This window comes from Lissotriton vulgaris, unplaced genomic scaffold, assembly GCF_964263255.1.
Source record: "Lissotriton vulgaris unplaced genomic scaffold, aLisVul1.2 SCAFFOLD_2703, whole genome shotgun sequence".
NCBI classification, from domain to species: Eukaryota; Metazoa; Chordata; class Amphibia; order Caudata; family Salamandridae; genus Lissotriton; species Lissotriton vulgaris.
In genome coordinates this window covers 265,009-287,092 of record NW_028255520.1, presented here as the reverse complement: position 1 = coordinate 287,092, position 22,084 = coordinate 265,009, and positions in this window count along the sequence as shown.

The following is a 22,084-nucleotide window of genomic DNA, read 5'->3' as shown; positions in this document are numbered from 1 at the left end:
TGAGAACAAAAAACCAATCTGTATCACTACGTACAATCAAGTCTCTGACAGTGTGTCCAAAATAATCAAAAAACATTGGCCAATACTCAACAGCGGCGGCCTAAACATACCTACCCCAATGTTCAGCCATAGGCGGGGTAAAAATTTGAAAGATTATTTGGTACATACCCGTCCCACATCAATAACCCAGACAGTAAGATCCCAACCACTACCTGATGGTCATTTCCCATGTAACAACTGTAGTGTCTGTCATTTGACTTCCCCAACCAAAACCATAACCTTCAACAACACTACGAAATGGGAGCTAAAGGGATTTTCCAATTGCAATACCAGTGGAGTTGTGTACTTGATAACCTGCACATGCAACCTACACTATGTAGGAATGACCACTAGAAAGGTCAGTACTCGCATAGTAGAGCACAGAAGTAACATCAGGTGCAAACGAGCCACAACGAGAATGACCACCCACTTCATCGAACAGAACCATACACCTAATGATCTAACCTGGGTGGTCATAAAAGCGGTCAAAAACAAAGACAATCAGGAACGAATCCTCCATGAGAAAGAACAAAGATGGGTGTTTCGTCTACATACGGACACCCAGGGACTCAATGATGAAATCCCATGGGGGGCCTTTCGCCCGTAGGCCACCTGTAACAATAAAATGACCTGTGATGGTGTAAACCGAAACTGAATCATTACTATGGAAATACTGCCCCCAACAATAATATAAAAAAAACCCGCAACCATGAATAATACCTTCCATAATAACATAACACCCTTCACTGTCTTCCCAGTAAAGATAGGCACTAGCCCTCCTATCTACCAAATGCCAAAACACCTGTTTTTCTTAAAAATATGGTTAGCCTTATCTTACAAAAAGATCATCCATCCGTGAAAAAAACCTGTGTTCTAAATTAATTTATTAAAATGCCCCCATATCTGGCATCATTCTAAATTATTTCCTATCTTTAACTCTGGCACAGTTCGGGAGTAATCCTTAATGTTCGCCAGCACTCGCGCCGAGCGCGATTACATACCACCAAGATGGCCGCCCCAAACGAGCGCTCTAGTGAACAGAGATTTCCCAACAACCCGGAAGCTCGCGCCTTCTAAATACACCACGAGCCCCGTTCCACTTCAGTATGCGGTTGGGTGAGGAAGCATCAGGTAGTACCGAGCGGGTTTGCCGATAGGAAGTAAGTTTATAAGCGATGCCAGATTGCAAGGATACCGGCAATTTTACAAGGGTAAACAGTAAAGGAGCCTTCTAACTCTAACCTTGAAACTCCTTTTTCAGCAATGTTTCCACGAGGCGTTCCTGCCCTTGCCTAAGACCATGGGGTGTAATCAGACACTCTTTTATGTAAATATAACCATCTGCCATGTTATTATTTCGTGTGTATGTGTTGTGTGTCTTGTCAATAGTCACATTAAGTCTATATGTTTTGTGTGTGAAACCACTAAACCACTTGATTCACAGTGCTTTATTTTTCCACACCGGTTTGAAAACCAGCACGCACCAGTATGGTGCCAAGGGCACACCCACGCCCTAGATGGAGTGAGATGCATGTGAGTTGTTCCCCCTCTCGGAAGGGGGTGTCCATCACTTAACAACTGTTATTCGCTTTTACAGAATTCCAAGTAGAATACAAAACGTATGTACAACAACACGCATGTTTTATTAATAACAGCGTTTAATTTAAATAAGTCGTTTTTAGCAACACTTTTTTCATTTGAAAAACAGGAGTGGCAATACAGGGCTGGACCCTGTATGGTCCTGAAGAAAAGCTTGGGGGAGCTTGAAACATGTCGACCATAACACTGATCTAGCTCAGTAAAAGTTAGAATACAGTGTTACCCCTTTTTAATTTTTATACCACACTAGGAGCAAAATAAATTGTTGAGGCCAACTAGCACGGTATTTTTAATTCCACACCCACTCCACCATCACCACACTTGCACCACACAGTCATCTCACAAAACCAGTGCTCCAGCGTAGTCGCCTTGTCGCAGCACGCCCCTTTTCGTAGAGAACTGGGATGGCCCCAATGATGAAGCATGTCACCGTAGGGCAACCCCGGTGAGTGAGGGGACTCTAGAAAGAAATTTTTCTTTCTTACATATTTTTGGTACACACTGACTTAGCAAGCAGTAACCATACAATACCTACCAGGTCTCTGGACCCTTCACATAGGGTTCCTGTATTGCATTCCCTGGGTGGCACATATCAAAAACACCTTTCCCAGCTTGGGTCTAAGCAATATATTGGATTGCCCCGGTAGTTTCAACTCCAGGCCTAAGGCGTTGGTAAAAGAAAAGGTTCCTGGAGGATAGAGAAAATGCTAGAGTTGCTACGGTGCTGGACATGGCCATAGTAGTAAGATATGTGCCTATTTATACATCTATGGGGATTGAACCACACTTTATCTGGATTACTAACGTTGGGGCTTTCGTAGCGACTTTGCAGTTTGTAAGCTCAACAGAGCTGGCAGAGGAGCGCCGGAAAGTCACCTGCGGGTCAGGAAAAACCAAGCAGAGTGTGCCTCTTCTCAACCGGGAGGACGGAGGAGAGAAGAGCAATTTTCATAGCATATTCCACCTTCCCCATACCTACCCCTAGCATACCTCCAATCGCATAACCCAATTAATTGCACTACCTACTCCTGCACCATCACAAAACTGAGTAAATTGAGTAGAGGCTGCCGGTCTGTATAGTCCGCATTCCCAGTGTTGTTTGTACCTACCTTAAAGTGCTATCTATTCATCACTTTCCTTACCTGTTTTACGCCGTGAGGGCAACGGCAGTGAACCAGAGCTCCTGTTGTCGATCTGCCGTGAGGGAAACAGCCATTACCGGCGTTTTGTTTGCCTGCTCGCCGTGAGAAGAACGGCTGGAGCGGACTACACTTACCTGCAGCCCCCTGTGGCGCCTGGCGCGACGCACAGGAAATCTCGCCCGGAGGCAGGATAAATTCCACCAAGGACTCCTGCGCGCGCGAAGCCCGGGCCAATGGCGGGCTCGTCCAAGGCAGGAAGAGGCTGGGCTGGACCACCCCTTTTGGTCTCAGAGGGGCAAAGGCCAGCCCCAGGATTTGCACCATCTCAAATCACCTACAAGGTTAGTGATCTCTAGCTTCCGGGCTCCCTCTTTCCTGTATAAACAATTGCTTCCCTCCTACAAAGATGAAAAGGCGTGCTGGGGCGGGCAAGCCAACTGCTCCATCCTCCAGACATCTATAGATAAAATGCTCCAGAGAGCAATTGGTGTTGTAGCAAATGAAATTGAACTAACTGAAAGATGCTTATACCTCACACCTAACCTTGCCATTACAAACGCTCCGTCTGAAATATCTGACTGTTCCCTTACTAGAGACCAGGAATTTGCTTCTAGGGCCTTAAGCCCCCCTGAACAAAACAGAGAAGTGACATCATACCCAGGGGGAGCTCGCCCAAAGAAAGGAAAACCTAAGACCAGCAATACAAGAGGACCAAAAAAAAAAGTGCCACCACCCGAGATTGCCACGGTTACAAGGAGCACAACCCATAGTCCTCCATTCACGGAGGGCTCGGAATAGCCAGCTTGGGTTATGGACATGGTCGTAGATATGCAGGTCCAAATAAGGACCATAGTGAGGGATGAACTAAAAAATCTCTGGGATCGGCAAAATTAGCAGAACGGTGGGCGGACAGGGCTGAAGTTATTCTTAAAGAAAAGGCGCAAATTAACACACCGTCGCACATAACACCTGGCCCCCAAGCTATGGAAGTAAACTCACTGGTTACTAGCAAAACTCAGCAACCCAATAAGGAAAATGAAAGAATGGAAAATAGTGGCACAAAAGAGTTAGAGAAAGAAAATAGTAAACAAGACCAGGCATTAAAGCCCGTAACTCAGAAGGAAAATCCTAATAGAAGGGGAGCAGTCGGACTCGGTGAGAATACAGTCGACAGAGTAAGGGCCAGACAAAATAGACAACAGGAGTGTTCAATGAGGAAACCTTGCCATGTATTAATTTTCCATCAGCCTCGATTCCTCTTACAGCCATTTTAACTGGAGTCCCCGCACTTAAAGGCACTAGGGAAACGTTCCATGACCTGAATAACAAAAGTACCCACTGATTAGTTAAAAACAATCTCCTTAACATCAGGGATATAAATGAAATTATTATGATCCATGGGGTGGGATGGGTAGGCTGGAGACCCAAAGACATCTCAGGGGACTGTTATTATAAATTTCAGGAACGGGGGATAGTTAACCACCTCCTAGGCTGCTACTTATCTAGACCAGGTAGTAGTATCAACCTAGTCTCCCTAGGGTATTTTTACCACCCCCCCCCGCCAGCATCCACAAGAATCCAGAAGAGCCCACCACCAGAAGTGGGAAATTATTTGGAACAATCGATTTTGCTCGCCTCTGCAGGCACACACCACACCGCAACTCTTGAATATACCATTGAACAATAGGTATGTATTGCGACTTATAAAGCGCACGTATCACCCGAAAGCATCAAGGCGCTTGCCTTGGGAACCCGTCCTGGCTTTTTCCCTGTGAGATAACCCCTACTGGGCATCCCCAAGGTGAAAGCCAGGCATCCCGCAGCGGGTGGGCCGCCGTAGTGGAGATTAAGCAAGCTATTGCCCAGAGTTGCAGCGTGGGACCCCATGATTAGAGTAGGCACCGAGGCGAGAATTATCGAGTCTGTGGACATTTTTGGGCTCAGGACCCTGCCGCGTCGGGAATTGAACCCTGGTCCCGGGCCAGACCTCTGCATCAGGGTCTACTGCTCTAATCAGTGAGCCACACTCCTCCACTTCACTCCACAGGTATAATTATTTAGAGACAGTAGACTGACAACCACTGCTGCCGGATCTTACACCAGATAGAGCGCAACTTGCTAGGTTGGCAAGTAGAACCACACAAGGGGGGGATTTCCCATTAGTTGCCCACAGCAAAATGCAATCCACAGAGGCTGAGACAAGTGGTACACTGATAGAGGATCTAGTGATCTATGACTGTAAAAGACAGCAGACCAAACTTTTAAACCCTCACAGACATGCACTCCACCTAATTTGAGGTGGGGGAGGGGGAAATTTCCTCCCAAAGTAGAAATGCTTTTTGAAACTCAATACAGGATCTACTCAAAGAGCATGGCAAGGTCAGCCCCTCTTTAGACGCACCCACAAATGTAGCCATAGAGAACACCCAAAGCATGTATATACTCTCCTGGAACATAGCAGGAATAGCATCCAAATTGGGGCATCCCGATTGGGGGTCTGTTCTTTGAGCAACATGGAATTTGCATGTTCGAGGAAACATGGCATAGGGCAGAGTTGAGCAGGCAGGGATATGCTGTATTTAACATCCCAGCGACGCACGAGGGAAGAGGCAGAACCTCAGGTGGCTTGTCCACATGGGTGGGAGCCCACCTAGGTTGTGCCGCAAAATTTGTCGAGACCGCCTCCCATGATATCCTATGTGTAATTTTTTAATCCAGGAAAAACACAAAACAATGCTCATAAATTTATATTCACGCCCGACGCCCCGGGGACAAGGGTCTAGTACCTTGATCCAACTAAACACTTTAACAACAATTCCATCAAATTGTGGATTAATTATTGTCGGCGACTTCAATTGCCAATTTGAACCTCTGGATGGTTTGCCAAGTGGCCCAAATGAGGAAGAAGACCATTATTGGTCTATCCCTGAACCAAATATCCCGGACCCCATTAGCCCTACAGATACAGGCTCCGACATTAAATTCTCCACTCAGAGCCTATAATGGATGATTTAGATCAGATAGTCCAGGCAATCATACTCTTAACAGACCGGGCCTTACTTCTATAATTGATTATATCATCATAGATGTGCAGTCCTGGGATAAGGTATTAGATTTAAAGTTAATCCTCGACATGAAAGCGACCATGACGCTCTAGTTTTAGAATTAACATCTCCAATTAAAATGATGCCACAGACGAACCCCAGTGTTCCATCGCAATCCCTAGTACAAACTAGTGGGGGGGAGGAGAGTACGCTGGGCTGAAATTGCTTTATCTCCAGCTAAAATGGCTAAAGTATACCATCAGGTGGTTCCATATCTTGTTTCTATCTCCCAGCTTCCTTAGGATTGTGGTGATTTAAATTCACTTACAAAGATTTCACAAAACCATGATGATTTGATTACCACTCTGGAAACTGTTTTATCAAAACAAGATTTCAAAAGCATACAATAGGACCAAACCTTAATGGTTTAATGCCAATGGCCGAGTCACAAAATCCGAATTAACAGCTATTAAAAATCGGGATTCCACCAAAATCAGAGAAACTAGGGCCCTGTATGAAATAGCTATTACTAAAGCTAAACAGTATTGGGAAGCAGAGCAATGGGAAAATCTCAGAAGCGCACTAATTTCGAATGACCTGAGGACCTTGTGGAATATAGTGAAAACCGGCTCTAAAGCCGGCAGATCAGCTGCAGAACCAAATGTGGATGAATCCGTCTGGCGGGCAAATTTTTAATTGCTCTATGCTAGAGATATAGAGGGAAGTGAGGAAATGCCTAGAGCTCAGGTAGACCTCAGTATACACCACCTAAAATCACGGTAAGAGAAACCTCCAAAGCCCTTGGGAAGATCCAGCCTACAAAAGCGGCAGGTCTGGATAGAATCCCTGGTGACTTATTTCGGTCAGAACCCATTATTTGGGTTCCCTATTTGACCATGCTGTTTAATGCCATCCTACAAGGCATGCCAATACCAAATACGTGGTTGGGAGCTGAAATCATACCTATTTATAAAAAAGGCTCACGGCTCCTACCAGTTAATTATCGCCCAATAAGCTTCAGATGTAGGACAAAAAATGTATGCCTGAATTTTATTGGGACGCCTGGAATCATGGATGGAGGAACACAATATCAAAACCCCTTTCGAGCTGGGTTTAGGACCAAAACCTCTACGATCGATCAACTATTTAGAGTTCAGATGTTGCACTGGAAATCTGTAAAGCTAGAGGGTTATTTTCGTAGATTTAAAATCGGCTTTTGATTTGGTCCCTAGGGAAAGGTTGTGGGCAACATTGAGAGAAATGGGAGTCCCGGAATATTTGTGCTAGCATATAAGACCGCTCCAGGGGGGGAATTTTGCACGCATTAGATACGGCAAGAACGGCGAACTCTCTGCTCCCTTATCTGTGGAGAGAGGGGTTCGCCAGGGCTGTGTCCTGGCTCCCACACTTTATTCTTTATACATTAACAGGGCTCAGACTTTTTGACACAAGGAAAGAACATTGACGCCCCTAGATTGGCAAAGCGTAGGATCGCGGCCCTGATGTTTGCAGATGACACGCTTCTTCTCTCAAAATCCCCAATGGGAATACAGAGAACTTTGGACAACTTTAGCGACTTCTGCAAACATCGGGCCTGGAAATAAACCTACAAAAAACAAAGTACATGGCCTTTAATGTAGGTAAAACCACTCGCCCAAATCCTTGCCTAGGTTCCTGACCTCTAGAAAGAGTAACAATATTCGATTATTTGGGCTGACGTTGACAGAGCAAATGGATTGGGGAGCCCAAGTCAACAAAGCGGGTATAAAACGTACCCAAAAAATGGGGGGCATCCTCAAGTTTTATAGGACTCCTTAGTCCACCATTAGAAATCTATAATTCACAGGCAGGACCTGCTGCCCTTTATGGAGCAGAACTTTGGGGACACATGCCAATGACCCCACTCCCCATAGTAGAAAACTCCTTCATAAGACAGCTTCTAGCCCTCCCAATTAGCACCCCCTTAGTACCAGCTCGCATGGACCTAGGGGTTAGGCCCTTGGCGGATAAGGCGGCCCTTAGAGCTATCCTCTATTTGCGCCGCCTCTGGAGTACCCCTGAGCTATCAGCATATAGAGAAGAATTAACCGAAGTTATGGGTATGTGAGGCTCTGGGAGAATATACCTTGGCTGTCAAATATCAAAAATATCTGTGAGGGACTGGGAATGGGTGGTCTTTGGATTAACGCAGAACTCACTTCCCAAACGTCAGAAAGTAAAAATCTTATTGTGAGCTTCAGAGAGCATAAGCATGACGAGCTTGGTCACAGACCTGCCTCCGGCAGTTGTACAGAGGCAATTCTAACTATAAAAAACTCTTATACCTTTGAACAGGCGTTGGGTGATATCCGGCCCCTGCTCGCAAAAAAACTATTTATTCAGTTTAGGCACAGAGTCTTACCGCTGCGTTGGGAGGGGTCCTCAAACAGGAAATGTCCGGCCTGCAATCTCACTGAAGAAAGCTAAATACATGTACTATTTGTCCGTTGAGGTTACGCAGAGGCCAGAAGGCACTGGCTAACACAGCTATGTAGAAACTTGGGGACCAGACGCTGCAGTGACGCTTATAGGACTTTGAAATCAAATATGAAAATTCCTATTGCTCACTCAATATCTCGTTTTCTTTTAACATGTGGTGTACTCGCGGGACCTTCCTCAAAGGCCTGCAGCAGTGAAGGGATATGGTAGGCCGATGTAACTTTATACTACTGCTTCCTTGTGACGTATGTGGGGATGTGGCTGGCCCGCATTTAGCTCCTCTTTTTAGCCTTAGTAAATTGATTTTTAGATTAGCACTGTAACCGAAGGGTGTTTAACTATTTATTCAGCTACTCTGTGTCTTCTGAATGTATTGTAATATAGGTTTCAAAAGGATGCTTTTAGCACAAGCGTTTGCCCAAATAAAGTTTTATTAATGAATGAACTAACGTTGAGCATAGATTGTATCTCACGTTTACGATTTAAGATGGTTCACTTCTTAGCAGCATTTCCTAGGACAGGATTCTGGTTTGCTAAGCGTCCACGCTGCCCTTGTAAACCGGTTTCCAATTAACCCACACCGCACTTTATGTTCTTTTGCACATCGTATTGTTTCTTACAAATCAGTTTTTTGCACCTCATTAGAAGCAAAATAAATTAAAAGACATATCAAGAAGGTTTACATTTTTTACAATGTTTTTCTACCCCAAACATTTGCTTCTCTGTTTTGAATTACATAATTCTTGCTTTAACATTGAGGAAAAATATGCTTTATAAAAGTAACTTTCAATCCTTAGTGTTTTATGCCCACTACGACCTTTTAACACATTTAATTCATGCTCTTGGGTTTTCTGGATTGGGTTTTAACGTGTATTGTTTTTATCTTGTACTTTTATGGTCAATATTTGACCGAATAAAGAATTTCTGATTGATTGACTGATTGACCATATAGCGCATGGATTTTGTGCACTTGCTGAAGGTATCTGGTGTGTAATCCTCTGGTCACAATTATGAATAACACAATATATTAGCTGATGGGTTTGCTCATGGCAACGGCTTCATGTCACCTGAACACCACTTTAATTTCCTAGACTTTGCTAATGTGCATCACTACATCCTGTAGAGTTGAAGTTTTAGTACATTTTAAATGGGCTAATTGGACCAACACGTCACGTACTCGGCAATGGGGGAAAGACACTTCTCTTATTTATTGGAGGTCTTCAGGGAAAAAATCCCGTCTACCCTCCTGTACGGATTGGAAGTGGTCGACCTACGGCATTGGGATTTTTTAAATGTGGTAGGGCGAACATTATTAAGAGGCGCAACCTCCATTAATTCCGCTTGCACAGTGGCCGCTTATAGACTTGAGTTTGGCCTGCGCAGCAGCTGGGTGCAGGGCCTGGCAGCTGTAGTGCGTTGGGTCGCAAGCTTAGCCAGAGGAGAAGCGGGACTATGAGAAACCTTATGAAGGCGGAATTATTGGGAAGTTTAAGAGAATACTCCCTAATTGTTAAAATTTTTAGAAAGGCTGTTTCGCTTCTGCAGTTGGAGGAGAGTACCCTCTTTTCCTTATCTGCAGCTCAGTTAAAGTCTCTCTTGAAACAGGCCTCCTGGGACCTTAGCTTCAGGCTGGACGGTGCCTCTATCATTGTTAAGAAAGGTGTTAATCCCCTCACCGACTCATTTGCAAGGAAATTTGTGCAACCTTATGTCGCCTGGAATTTGCCTCATGCGTCCGGAGATTTTGGTTTCTTTTGAGGCAGGACTTGTTACCCCTAAATAATCTTTTGTCTAGATGGTACGGAGTCCCTGCAATCTGCGACCTTTGTCACTTGTCCACTCAAGATCGAATACATGTACTTTTTATATGTCCAGTGCTGCGTCCATTTCGCCGTAAGAGGTTAAGGCAAATATGCTTGCAAATGGGTATCTTAAATGCCAATTCTTTTATGCATGCCTTACATAACCCCCCAAATGAAAGATTCTGTTTTCACATTTTTAACTTTTTTTTATGTTTTTTAGCTATTTATTGATGGCTTGCTTATGAAGTATGTATCAATGAATTATTTTGTATTGCGGTAAATTGTTGTAAACTGTCTTTTTGGTATTGAATGGATTTTTGTATTGTGTATATTCTTTTATGTGGACCTCCACGGAGTTCCAAAACATAATAAAAATTGAACTTGGACCAACACGTCGGATGACAATGATATGTAAATTCAAAGTCCAGGATTGGAAAATTGTGTCCGGGTGACATAAGATCTTCCTAGACTTGCTGCTTACATGTGGTCAGAACCCCTTTCAGAGTGTCATGGGTAAGCCTGATCCCTGGCGGTGGCACGGCAATCTTTAGGCCACAATATGCTTGACGGGCCCATCAAGCGTATTAAGAGTTTCCTCACTGGCACACTTTTCATGGCAGTGCAACCGCCATGAAAAGGGTGGCGTGAGGGAAAAAAGGTGTCCTTCAGGCCAGGGTCCCCTTGTACCTCACGCCATGTGGATGCACACAGCGGAACAGCATTTGCCCCCTGTGTCAATGCACACCACTACGTGCACAGCATGGCCTGCAGCAGTCAGTTTGCACGAGGGAACTTGGAAGCAGTGTTCGACCCATGGAAGACCCCAGACATTTATTCTGTGCTTTCGAGTTTATGCTAATCGGCATATGGAAAAGATTTGCTAGTCACCCTGCATACAATGTGAATAAATGCTGACTTCCATCACAAGAATAAACAACCAGTAGTGCTTTCCACTGCCACCAGGGTAATAACAATTGCGCAATATGGAAATAAGTGGTGACGTCCCAATGCTAATATATTCATTGTGCACTGGTGGTTTCATTATAACATACCAACATAGTGTGTACCAGTACCATCAGAGTCAAGGGGTATGTGGCTGTACAGTGGCACGCACAGTGTGATACGCTGTGACACTCATGACAGTACATGGAATATACTGCATCCTGTCCTATGGGCTGTTTAGTGCATACCCTAGGGGTGGCTTATATGTATTAAAAAGGAAGGTTTAGGCCTGGCAAGGGATCTGGTATGCCAGGTCGAAATGGCAGTTTAACTGCACACACAGGCATGTTTAAAAGGCTACTTAAACAATGGTGGCCAATGAGTGCTGCGGGCCTACTAGTAGCATTTAATATATGTGCCCTGGGTACATGTAGCACCACTTTACTAGGGACTCACAAGTGAATTAAATGTGCCAATTGGATGCAAGCCAATTTCACCTTGTTCAAGGGAGAGAGCACAAGCACTTTAGCACTCGTTAGCAATAGTAAAGTGCACAGAATTTTAAAAGTCAACAAAAACTAGGTCAGAAAACAGGAGGGTGAAGGCAAAAAGTTTGGGGGTGACCCTGCAGAGAGGGCCAAGCCTAACAACTCCTCCCCAGCTAAAAGCCAAGATAGACTGACCAATACCTTGACAGGCCTCCCTGCTTAGGTGAACATGGACGAAGGCCCTCTTATGGACTGGCACGTGTCGGTTGTATGCCCCCCTGAACTCAGTGGGATCCCTCTGTCTACATATGCCTGAGTCACTGGATCGATCCATGGAGAACCCTTTCCCTCATCTATGGACAGATGCCCCTCAGTAGGCAGACGGCACCATCAGGGCTGACAAGGTGATATGGCCCATGCCCCTCCTTCGATCCGACTTCTGTTCCCCAACCTAAGGATATTTCTGCCCATTAGGACAGCAAAGAATAGAGGCCATTGGCAGCTGGCAGTATCAGAAGTCAGGTCCCAGACAATCCACTTATAGGTGGAAGCCCCAAGCAGGGACATTGGGTGGGCCTTTATTCCAGCCCTGGTGCTGGCAAGGGATTCCCTGTGGACTTCTGAGGGTCTGTCACCTCTGGGGTTTCTCCAGGGGCGTAGCTAGAACTTGTGGCGCCTGGAGCTATCCCTCAGATTGCCGCATCTTGGGGAGAGGAGGGGGGGTGCTGGGGAAAAAGGATGGTGAGCACTTGAAAGATATCAGAGACACGTAGTATTGCTGCTAATAGTTACCTCTATCATGATTCAAGTTACATGCACATACATGACACGATCAGAGTCTATACAGTTGAATACACCGGTGACTGGCAGTACAAATGAGTACACACTGCATGATCTATCTGGGGACTCAGAAAAACCGCATGTGACATCCATCAGAAAGCTGTGGGAACAATTACCCCTCAGCACAATGCAAACGTGCACATACATGACACTGCTTTGCACCTGTTTCAAAATGTTGTTTCCCCATAATCAAATGGGTGTAATTTCTGGTATTCATATGTTTCCTTCATCTTTGAGGGATTTTAATTTTTGCCTCTGAGAAAGTGCGACTTCTAGACGTTGAAATGTCACTCATAATTACAATGAAATTCTGAAAGTGCCACACATTACAATCTGAAACCTTGGCAGCTATCATGGATGAGCCACAGACTCAGCCACCAACCCCTCTGAATCTGCTGCTCACTCGCTCCAGGAAGGGTCAATGGCAGGCAGGGGTGGTTCCAGGGGTTTCAACTTTCAACTTTGTTCCCATATTAGTACTGAGTCTGCAGTGCAGCAGACTCACTCCAGAGAGCCGCCAGGCCAGCGAAACGCCCAAAGCTGCCTGCAAGTATAATAAAGCACTACCCCAAGCCAGAATCGACTCCTCACGGCGAGAGCGTGGCGATGAAGCGCCTAACGAGTCACTGCTACGTTCTGATCGCGAAGCGAGGGCTGGCCAAAAATGTCATTACTGGGCCGTCATTGGTAGCGCTCGTGCGCGCCGCACATGCTATTACTGATTGGCGGCCCTGGACTCTGAGGATGGGACGGGGGGGGGGGGCACAACAACGGTCGGAGGACACACTAACGCAGCGCACGCGAGACTTAGTAAAGCCGCTCTGCAGCCTGCACTCCTTCTGACCAGCTTTCGGTATGTGGTAAAATCTAATTACCCATGCTTAATTTTTATGCGGTAAAATCAATAAGAATAACTCAGATAAATAAGAGGCAAAATCCGTGATATTGAGGTTTACTCAAAAAGGGTTTTATTCCTCAAAAAGGAATTGGGTATTTGGCTCGAGCCAAGGTGGCATACCATTCCGTCACCACATAGGTTCGGGAAGGGACTGACAGACAACATTTTATTGACAGTTATTCATATATATAGTCAATGCATTACAGTAAAGGCATATGCAGAAGGCTTAACAGCTGAAAAGAGAGATAAAATGTTCATACGTAACAGAAAAGGCGTTGCAATAGGCGTGCATAAAGGCATGTACTAGAAACGTCATTTATCATGAGGTCACAAGTAGGTGGATCCATAAGAGAATCCTGCAATGTCAGCAGAAATACATGGCAGAGATGCGCGCGCAGCAGCATGACGTGTGACTGACGTGTAACTGGAGGGTGAAGGGGACTTGACATTTAGCCCTACAAGTGTAGACATAAGTCTGGGATGTCAGATCAACCTAATCCCAAATCGTATCTGATATCTTATGTTTAAGGAACTGTAGTATCTGGAAGGGAAAAGGTCTCTCGGACGGAGGCTACTCTATACTGGTTGTGAGTGCGTGTATAAGTGTCTACGTGTCTACGTGTCTGCATGAGAGGTGAGGGGGCATGGGCCTACCATGGCAACGGAGTCTATGAATTACTTGCACGGAGACAGAAAGACCGGGCCCATTGCTCCTGCAGCTGGGAGGATGTTTACTTGAACTACGAGACAGGAATGTATTTTCGAGGAGTGGAGCAGATAATTCGAAGGTTGAATACAGTCTTGGCAGGCAGAAGGGTGGGCTAAGCGCCGTGAGCCGCGCAAGGAGTAAGGCAGGGGTCACTGGTACAGAGGCAGCCTGGGCTGCGGCCCTCAGAGTCAGAAGGCAGGAAAAAGAGGCTCGATGGCAGAATCAGGGCCTACTTCGCCAGAGCTGAAAAACGTGTAAAGTATACCACAAAAAGACGTTGGCATACCATATTTAGAAACTGAATATTCAATCCGTTCATGGCGGATCTGAAAGAGGACATGTTAAAGATGGACGCAAATGTATTTGCGTCTTCATAGCTGGCACAGGAGGGAAATTACATGCACTTCAAGCTAGTACATGGAGACGGTGGGGTACGCGTTAGGGAACACTACTTGACCAAAAATTATATTTCCTCATTCCCTCCTTGTTCCCTACGGACCCTTCATGATACATCGATTCTCATTAATTGATCAATCTGTTCACGTAACATCATTTGCTCTTCTTTCTTCTTTTCGCGTTTTGAATGGGAATTTGAATGCGGAATGCATGATGTGGCACACAGGCCGCAAATCGCCGGCCCACATTGTAGACACAGGCAACAACTGAATACTATGAGAAGGCCAATGCCTAGGAGGGATAGGATCTTCCATCCCCAAGCAGTTAACGTTGTCCAAAACCAACCGGACCAAGTCCAGGTGCCTGGAGTCTGGTGTATTAAACTTGCAATTTTATGAAGACGTGTGATAGCTTTGTATACAGTTGGCGCGTTATTTGGAATGAAAACACAGCAACTTGACCCGATGACCTTACAAGCTCCACCCCTATCTGCCAAGATGACGTCAATAACGAGACGATTTTGAAGAACAACAACCCGCATGGCGGACTGCTCCTCCGTTAAGTTACCTAGAGCTGAAGTAGTCTCATTCACTACTGCTTCGAGAGTTATGGTTAATCTGCGGATCAGTTTACTATTAAAAACAGTACCTAGGTAGGGGAAGAAACCTTTATTGAAATCTGTATATTGCTCCCATGCCGTTTCAGTATAATCGACAAGCGGGGGATCTCTTCGGAGTCTATGGTTTACTAGATTAGTATTTCTATGGTAGTCAGGAGGGGCTAGGAAAACAGGTGGCAAAAGGAATGCAATGTAACAGGTGCCATCCCAATCTAGAGGTAAGCGGATATATGCAGTATGGCCGCAAACAAAATAGGAATGACGTGAAGCTCTAAATGTAGATTTGCCATGATCACTGAAATCGACCACAGTAGTGCATTTACTATGACCTAAGTGTACGGAACCATTCTTTCGGACACATAATTCACCTGTGACTGGTAATACTGTCATAGCGGGTAAAACTGGTGCAGCTTCAGATTCGACAGTTAGAATCATGAAAGTAACTGTGTAATTACCTAATCCATACACTTCGTTTTCTAGATCAGTTCCTGTCTCAACGGGAAGTCCCTCCTAGTCAGGGTAGCAGGCTTTAAGCAAGACTAAGTTCAGGTTTCCCCAAACCCAGCTTCCTTCATATACAGCAGTATCAGGATCTAGGGAATTAAGTAATTTAAACCATGCACCACAGGTTCCATTGTGAGTGAACGGGTACGGAAAAAGGGGCAGAACTCCCTTGTTTTCTTGGTAGGGAGGGAGTCGGCCACATATCCAACAATTTGTAGCATTGGTAGTCTGATGGGAGTGATGTAACATACTAATGAAAGTGTTGTTGCGCAGCGCAAGTCTGTAGGATAATTCGTGAGGGGGTAATTCAATAAAGGAATGTTCAGCAGTGACGTTATAAGCAGATTGTGCACGCTTGAATATAGGGTAATATATGTGCAATACAATACTAGCAGCAATAATTAGAAGACTTATAAAAAACATAATCAGTAGCGTCACTATACAGTGACTACGAAGTGATTTACAATATGCACGTTTCTTGAGTTGTCTCTGTCTATCTCTCTCTCTATCTCGATCTAGGGGATACATGTCAGAAACTAATTTAACCGATTCACCTAGGGGAGGACTTAAACAATTAAACTGTCTGACTTGCTAGATCGTAATTTCAGTCTATATTCTTCAGAAGCGGTTTTCTCAACCAAAGGGAGTTTTGAATCAGTTTGTGTAGGAGGGCAGGGCTTAGAGTCCAAGTCCGAAGGAAGTCCGTGAAATTTTTTTACGTGGCTGGAATGCAGCCACCCCTTCCTGCCCTCAACTTTCACCGCTGTCCTCGTCGTTAAAAGAACCAATTTCGGGGTTTGCCAGCGGGGCTCCAATGGACCTCTCCGATCGAAGTTGCGCACGAAGACAAAGTCCCCCGGGACCACCTCGTGGGGTTTCACCTCGGTGTTGTCGGGAAAGGCTGCAGCTACCTGTGAACGACAAGATTGTAGTACAGACATCAAGGAGGCAAGGTAATCTGTCAGCATAATACAATCAACATCTGTTATTTTACGTGGAATAGGCGTCCCCCACATATTCGGTGGTCTACCAAAAACCACTTCATACGGGGATAGCCCAGTTCGAGAATGGGCCACCATCCTCATATAGAAGAGGGCAACCGGCAAAGCAACTATCCAGTCAACACCCTTCTCTCTACAGATCTTGGAAAGTCGGATTTTTAGAGTCTGATTATGGCGCTCCACAAGACCTGCTGCCTCGGGATGCCGGACACAGTGGAACTTCCACTGATAGCCTAACAGGAGTGTAATGTGTTTCACAAGCTCGGATGAGAATGGCTGGCCATTATCTGAATACACGATACGGGGCAAACCATACCGTGGGAAGAATTCATGAACCAGCTGCTTGGCAGTGGTCGGAGCAGTGTAATCGGGAACTGGGTATGCTTCTGTCCATCGGGAAAGAGCACATACGACTACGAGGACATACTTGAAACCTCGACAACGTTCCATCTGGATATAATCCATCTGGAGGACTTCAAAAGGGTGTTCGGGAGGCTGAAATCCACCTTGCTTTACGGGGATGCTTTTACCTGGATTAAACTGATAACAAATCATGCAAGTACGCACTTTGTTTGGCTGCTGCTCGTAAGTTTTTATTGGACCATATGTGCTGAATACTGTCTAGCATTGCTTTCTCTCCTAGGTGTGCGGGACTATGTATCGTGTTAATGATAACCTGAACCATAGAGTCGGGGAGAAACCATGTAGATTTTCCCTTCGTCATCCATCCCTGGTCTGTTTGGATCCCTCCTAGTTCAGTCCACTTCTTGATTTCATCTGGTGTGGCATGTGTCTGTATGTCAATTACATCATGTGCGGGATCCCTGACTGTCATGCAGTGTGTCGGTACCACTATTTGTGTCTGGTCAGTTACATGAGTTCGGTTTTGAGCAGTTTGCTTTGCTGTTCGGTCTGCCAGGTCGTTACCCTGGGAGATGGTATCGGTAACTTTTGTATGTGCCTTACATTTCATGATAGAGATTGCAGTGGGTAGATGTATTGCATCTAACAGAGCTTGAATGAGGGGACCGTGTTGGATGTTGGCACCGTGAGAAGTTAAGTAACCTCTCTCTCGCCAGAGAACTCCAAAGTCGTGAACGACTCCGAATGCATAACGTGAATCAGTGTATATATTGACTTTCTTATTTTTGGCTTGAATACATGCTTGTGTCAGAGCGATGAGCTCTGCTGCTTGAGCTGACAAGGTGTCGATACAATTGGTTTCAATAACTTCAGTGTCTGTCGTGACTGCGTAGGCTGCCACTAATTCACCTGTCTTTGTTCTCATACATGAACCGTCCACATAAAGTGTCAGGTCTGGATCTGATAATGGAACATCTGTCAAGTCTTGTCTGGGTTTTGTTGTAATAGTAATGACTTCAATACAATCATGTGCCAATGGATCTACTCCATTTAGTGGCAATAACGTGGCAGGATTTAATGTGCTGCAGCGTCTGATTTCTATGTGTGGTTGGAACAATGTCAGTTCGTAACCTGTCAATCTTGCTATGGTCAGGTGTTGGGTCTGAGTTCGATTTAAAAGGACTTCCACGGAATGTGGAACCTGTACTGTCAATGGATGTCCTAACACTATGGAATCACTCTGTCTGATTGCTAAAGCTGTTGCTGCAACTGATTTCAAACACGCCGGAAGGGCCTGGGCTACTGGATCTAATGTGCTAGAAAAGTAAGCACATGGTTTGTGTGAGCCTGCTTGTTCCTGAGTGAGGACTGACAAGGCAGTACCTTCACGTTCTGTGACAAAAAGTGTAAAAGGTTTACTGTAACATGGTGTTGCTAAAACAGGTGCTTGACATAAGGCTTTCTTCAAGTCTTCAAAAGCTTGTGTATGTTCCTGAGTCCAAGGGAGGACAGTCGAAGTCGCTGCCTCCTGTGTTGTCAACTGAATGAGTGGTTTTGCTAGAAATGCATATTGGGGAATCCATTGTCTGCAGTATGAAGTGAGGCCTATGAAAGCCCGCACCTCCTTTTGTGTTCTGGGCGGTGACATGTTTACAATTAACTGAATGCGATCAGGAGTGAGCTGTCTCCCCACTTTGGACAGCAAGTGACCCAGGTACACAACTTGCTGAACACAGAATTGCAGCTTCGAAGGGGACACCTTGTGCCCCTTGTCAGCCAGGAAGTTCAAAACAGTCAGTGAGGCATTTTCACATTCGGGTTCGCTTCGAGCGGTGATCAGCAGATCATCGACATACTGAAGCAGGGCAGTGTTAACTGGCATGTGGATACTGTTGAGTTGTTTTTTCAATGCTTGACTATAAATGCTGGGGCTTTCTGTGAATCCTTGAGGTGCGCGTGCAAATTTGAAAGATCGTCCATTTAAACTGAATCCGAACAAATATTGGCTTTCCGGATCGATTGGGACACTGAAAAAGGCATTCTTGAGGTCAATTACAGTGAAGAACGTCGCTTCTGAATCAATGGCTGTCAGTAATGAGGAGATATCTGGGACCACGGGATACTGTGGTACAATACATTTATTCAATTCGGGCAGATCAATAACTAATCGATAAACAGGTGGTGCATTTGGATCAGTACGTTTAAGAACAGGAATAATAGGAGAATTACATACATTGGAGTCAGTTTCCACAACCACTCCTTGTGCAATGAGCTCGTCAATGATTCTCAGTAAAGCCACTACAGCATCTGGGGGTAACTTGTATTGTCGAATTCGTGGTAATACCACTCCTGCCTTGAGTGTGACTCGATATGGTGTAATGTGCATACAACCTACATCAGTGGGGCCTTGCGCCCACAAGTGTGCAGGGACATTCTGTAACCGGTGATCCATGTCTCTCAATACATAATGGCCTTTGAAATCTCGCAAAAACAATCGTACTCCTTCCGGAGAACAGCATATAATAGCTCCTAGAGCTTTCAATGTCTTTATGCCTAACAGGTTTTCTGGACATGATTTCGTGAGCAATAAATCTGTAGTCCGTGTCAAAGGACCAACTGCAAGAGGAAGGGGTTGTGATACTTCATTAATAATGGGTTTTCCTGAAAATCCAAGGGACACGTTCTGTGAGCCTGAGAGGGGTGCCCCTGGTACTTCATTGTGGCTTATCGTGGTTCTGCTTGCCCCTGTATCAATGAGAAACTTTCTGTCTTTTCCTAATACTTGACTGTGTACATAAGGACCCTCTTGATCTACAGGAACTTCAATAAGAGGCAAGCGAAACTCCCTCTCTAGGCTGTTTCATGTGTATCGTTGATAATCGGGGTAATCATTTTGTGCATACTGGTACATCTGCTGTGTCGTGTTTTGTGTTGCGGTGATGGGCTGTTGTTGGGGTATCGCTACGGTCTGTGATGAAGCTGGCATAGGCGGAATATGTTGTATATTCTGGGGTACCTGTTGTTGACTCTGATCTTGTCTAGGTGGGCGCGGTCTCTCCTTAGTCTTACCCGTGGCGATATTATGTTTCAGAACTGCACAATCGTTTATATAATGACCTGGCTGTTTACAATAATTACATATTCCCTTAACAGGAACTGTCGAATTACTGGGTTGGGTCGCACCCTTTTTGTGACCGTCGGCAGGAACCGACTGGGCAACTAACATTTTCATTTTTGTATCCTTCATACGTCTTTGTTCGTGTTCTTGTTCTTCTCTAAGTCTATTCTGGTGGTACTGTAACATTTGTAACATTTGTGAAGGAGTATTAGCTTGCCAAGTGCTTTCTACTTTCAGTACTCTGTTCTTAACCTGGGGCAGGGAATTCTCAACTAATTTCGTTACAAAAAGATGTGGATATGACTCGCTACTTGCTTTCAGACCGCTATTAATACCAAAACATTTCTCAAATCGGGTATAGAAATCACTAGTGTCTTCATCGGGTTTCTGTTTGCATGCTGAGATTGCACCCCAATCTTCCTTTTTCGTACTCAATAAACGTGGCAATACTTGTACTAACAATCCAGGTAACGCCTTGACTTTGTCTCCAAGCCCTAGGCCTGGAACTCGAGTATTTTCTTCATTTTCTAATGCAGCCCAATCAATCTTTGTGTCTCCCACCTCCCACTCTTTTTCCTTGAGTTTCTCGTATATACCTGGAGGCAGTAATACTTTCAATATTTTCATAAGGTCTGGAAAAGTGTAATCGCCCATTAATAACATATCCTTTATTTCACGGTGAAAACCTGCGGGATCTTTGTCATGACTAGGTACTAATTTTTTCTTTTCCAATAATTCTATTTTAGTTATGGGTGTATACACAAACACGCGTCTAAGCGTATTGTCTGCGTTCTGTACTGGGTGCACTTCTCGCAACGGATTCTGTCTGTCCATGTAATACATTTTTCTTTCCATGACATGTGTTGAGTCGATCTGTGGACATAAGAAAGTACTATACTTGTGACGATGTTCTAGAATTACTTTAATCAGATCGGTACCTAGACCTCTCCATTTGTTCATGAGTAGTTCTATTAATATATCGGGCAGAGGGCCTGGATCGGAATGTTGACTTCTATACAATAAGAGCAGGTGTTGTATCATGTATGTACCAGCTAAACGCTGTTTACTCGGTGTCAGATTCAAAAACGTATGTGCTAACGCATCATCACTATATTTCTCAGAATTGTCAGCCCATTGCACGGCTGACCTGGCTAATTCTTGTTCGTCCATAGAATCGAGTACATGGTACCCCATTCGTTCTTGAAGTATTTTATCAGTGGCCTGGAATAAGTGTTCGGGGGTTCTCGGATTACACATGGCTTCCTGGAAAATCCTTTTACTTTCTGGGCGTACTGGGCGCATTGAATTATTATATGGTCTTCCTTTACCTACATAAGCTATCATTTCTCTAGCTTGTAACTGTGTGTGCTCTGATGTCTCTGCTTGTTCGTTCTCCTCCTCCTCTGAGGATTCAGGTTTGTCTGAATCTACTTCCGGTGGTGGCTGTCTTTTCTCATGCATTTTATTTATGGCAGTTCTGATTCTTCGGTACATATTATCTACACAGGCCTCTTTATCGTGGTGCCCATCTGCTATATTCTGACCCCACCTGTGGAGCGCTTTTACGTCGTCCGGGTTCATACCCGGCCTATCCACTTCTCTTATTAAACAGTTTATAAGAAACCGTAATATCTTGGCTTTAGTATCCACTTTCTGATAGGCCATGGCCTCCTTAATACTTTCAGGCCCTACTCCTGTCTGGACAAACCGATATATTCGATCTAGGTGATCCATCATTCCGGGTAGTGTTAATAGGAAGTTCGTGACTCGCCGCAATCGTACTGATGTGAGCAACATTCTCTCGTCATTCTTTTTACCAGGTACTGGATCATATCTACAGTCTGCAAGACGATCTCCATAGATTGTAATATCTGTTCTAGGTGTACGCTGTTGTGCTTGTTCTCTAAAGGTCATCCGATGGGTGGGTGGCGGGGTCTGGAAACCTACCGCTCCTCCGGAAGCGCCACCTGAGGCGCCGGCTCCGAAGGGGTTTGTTGGGAGCATATCAAGGGGAGCAGGTCCAGGAAGAGGTGGAAGGAGGACTGGAAGACCAGGAGGAACCTGAGGAGGAGTAGCTTGTCGAGGAGGTAGGGGCTGACCAT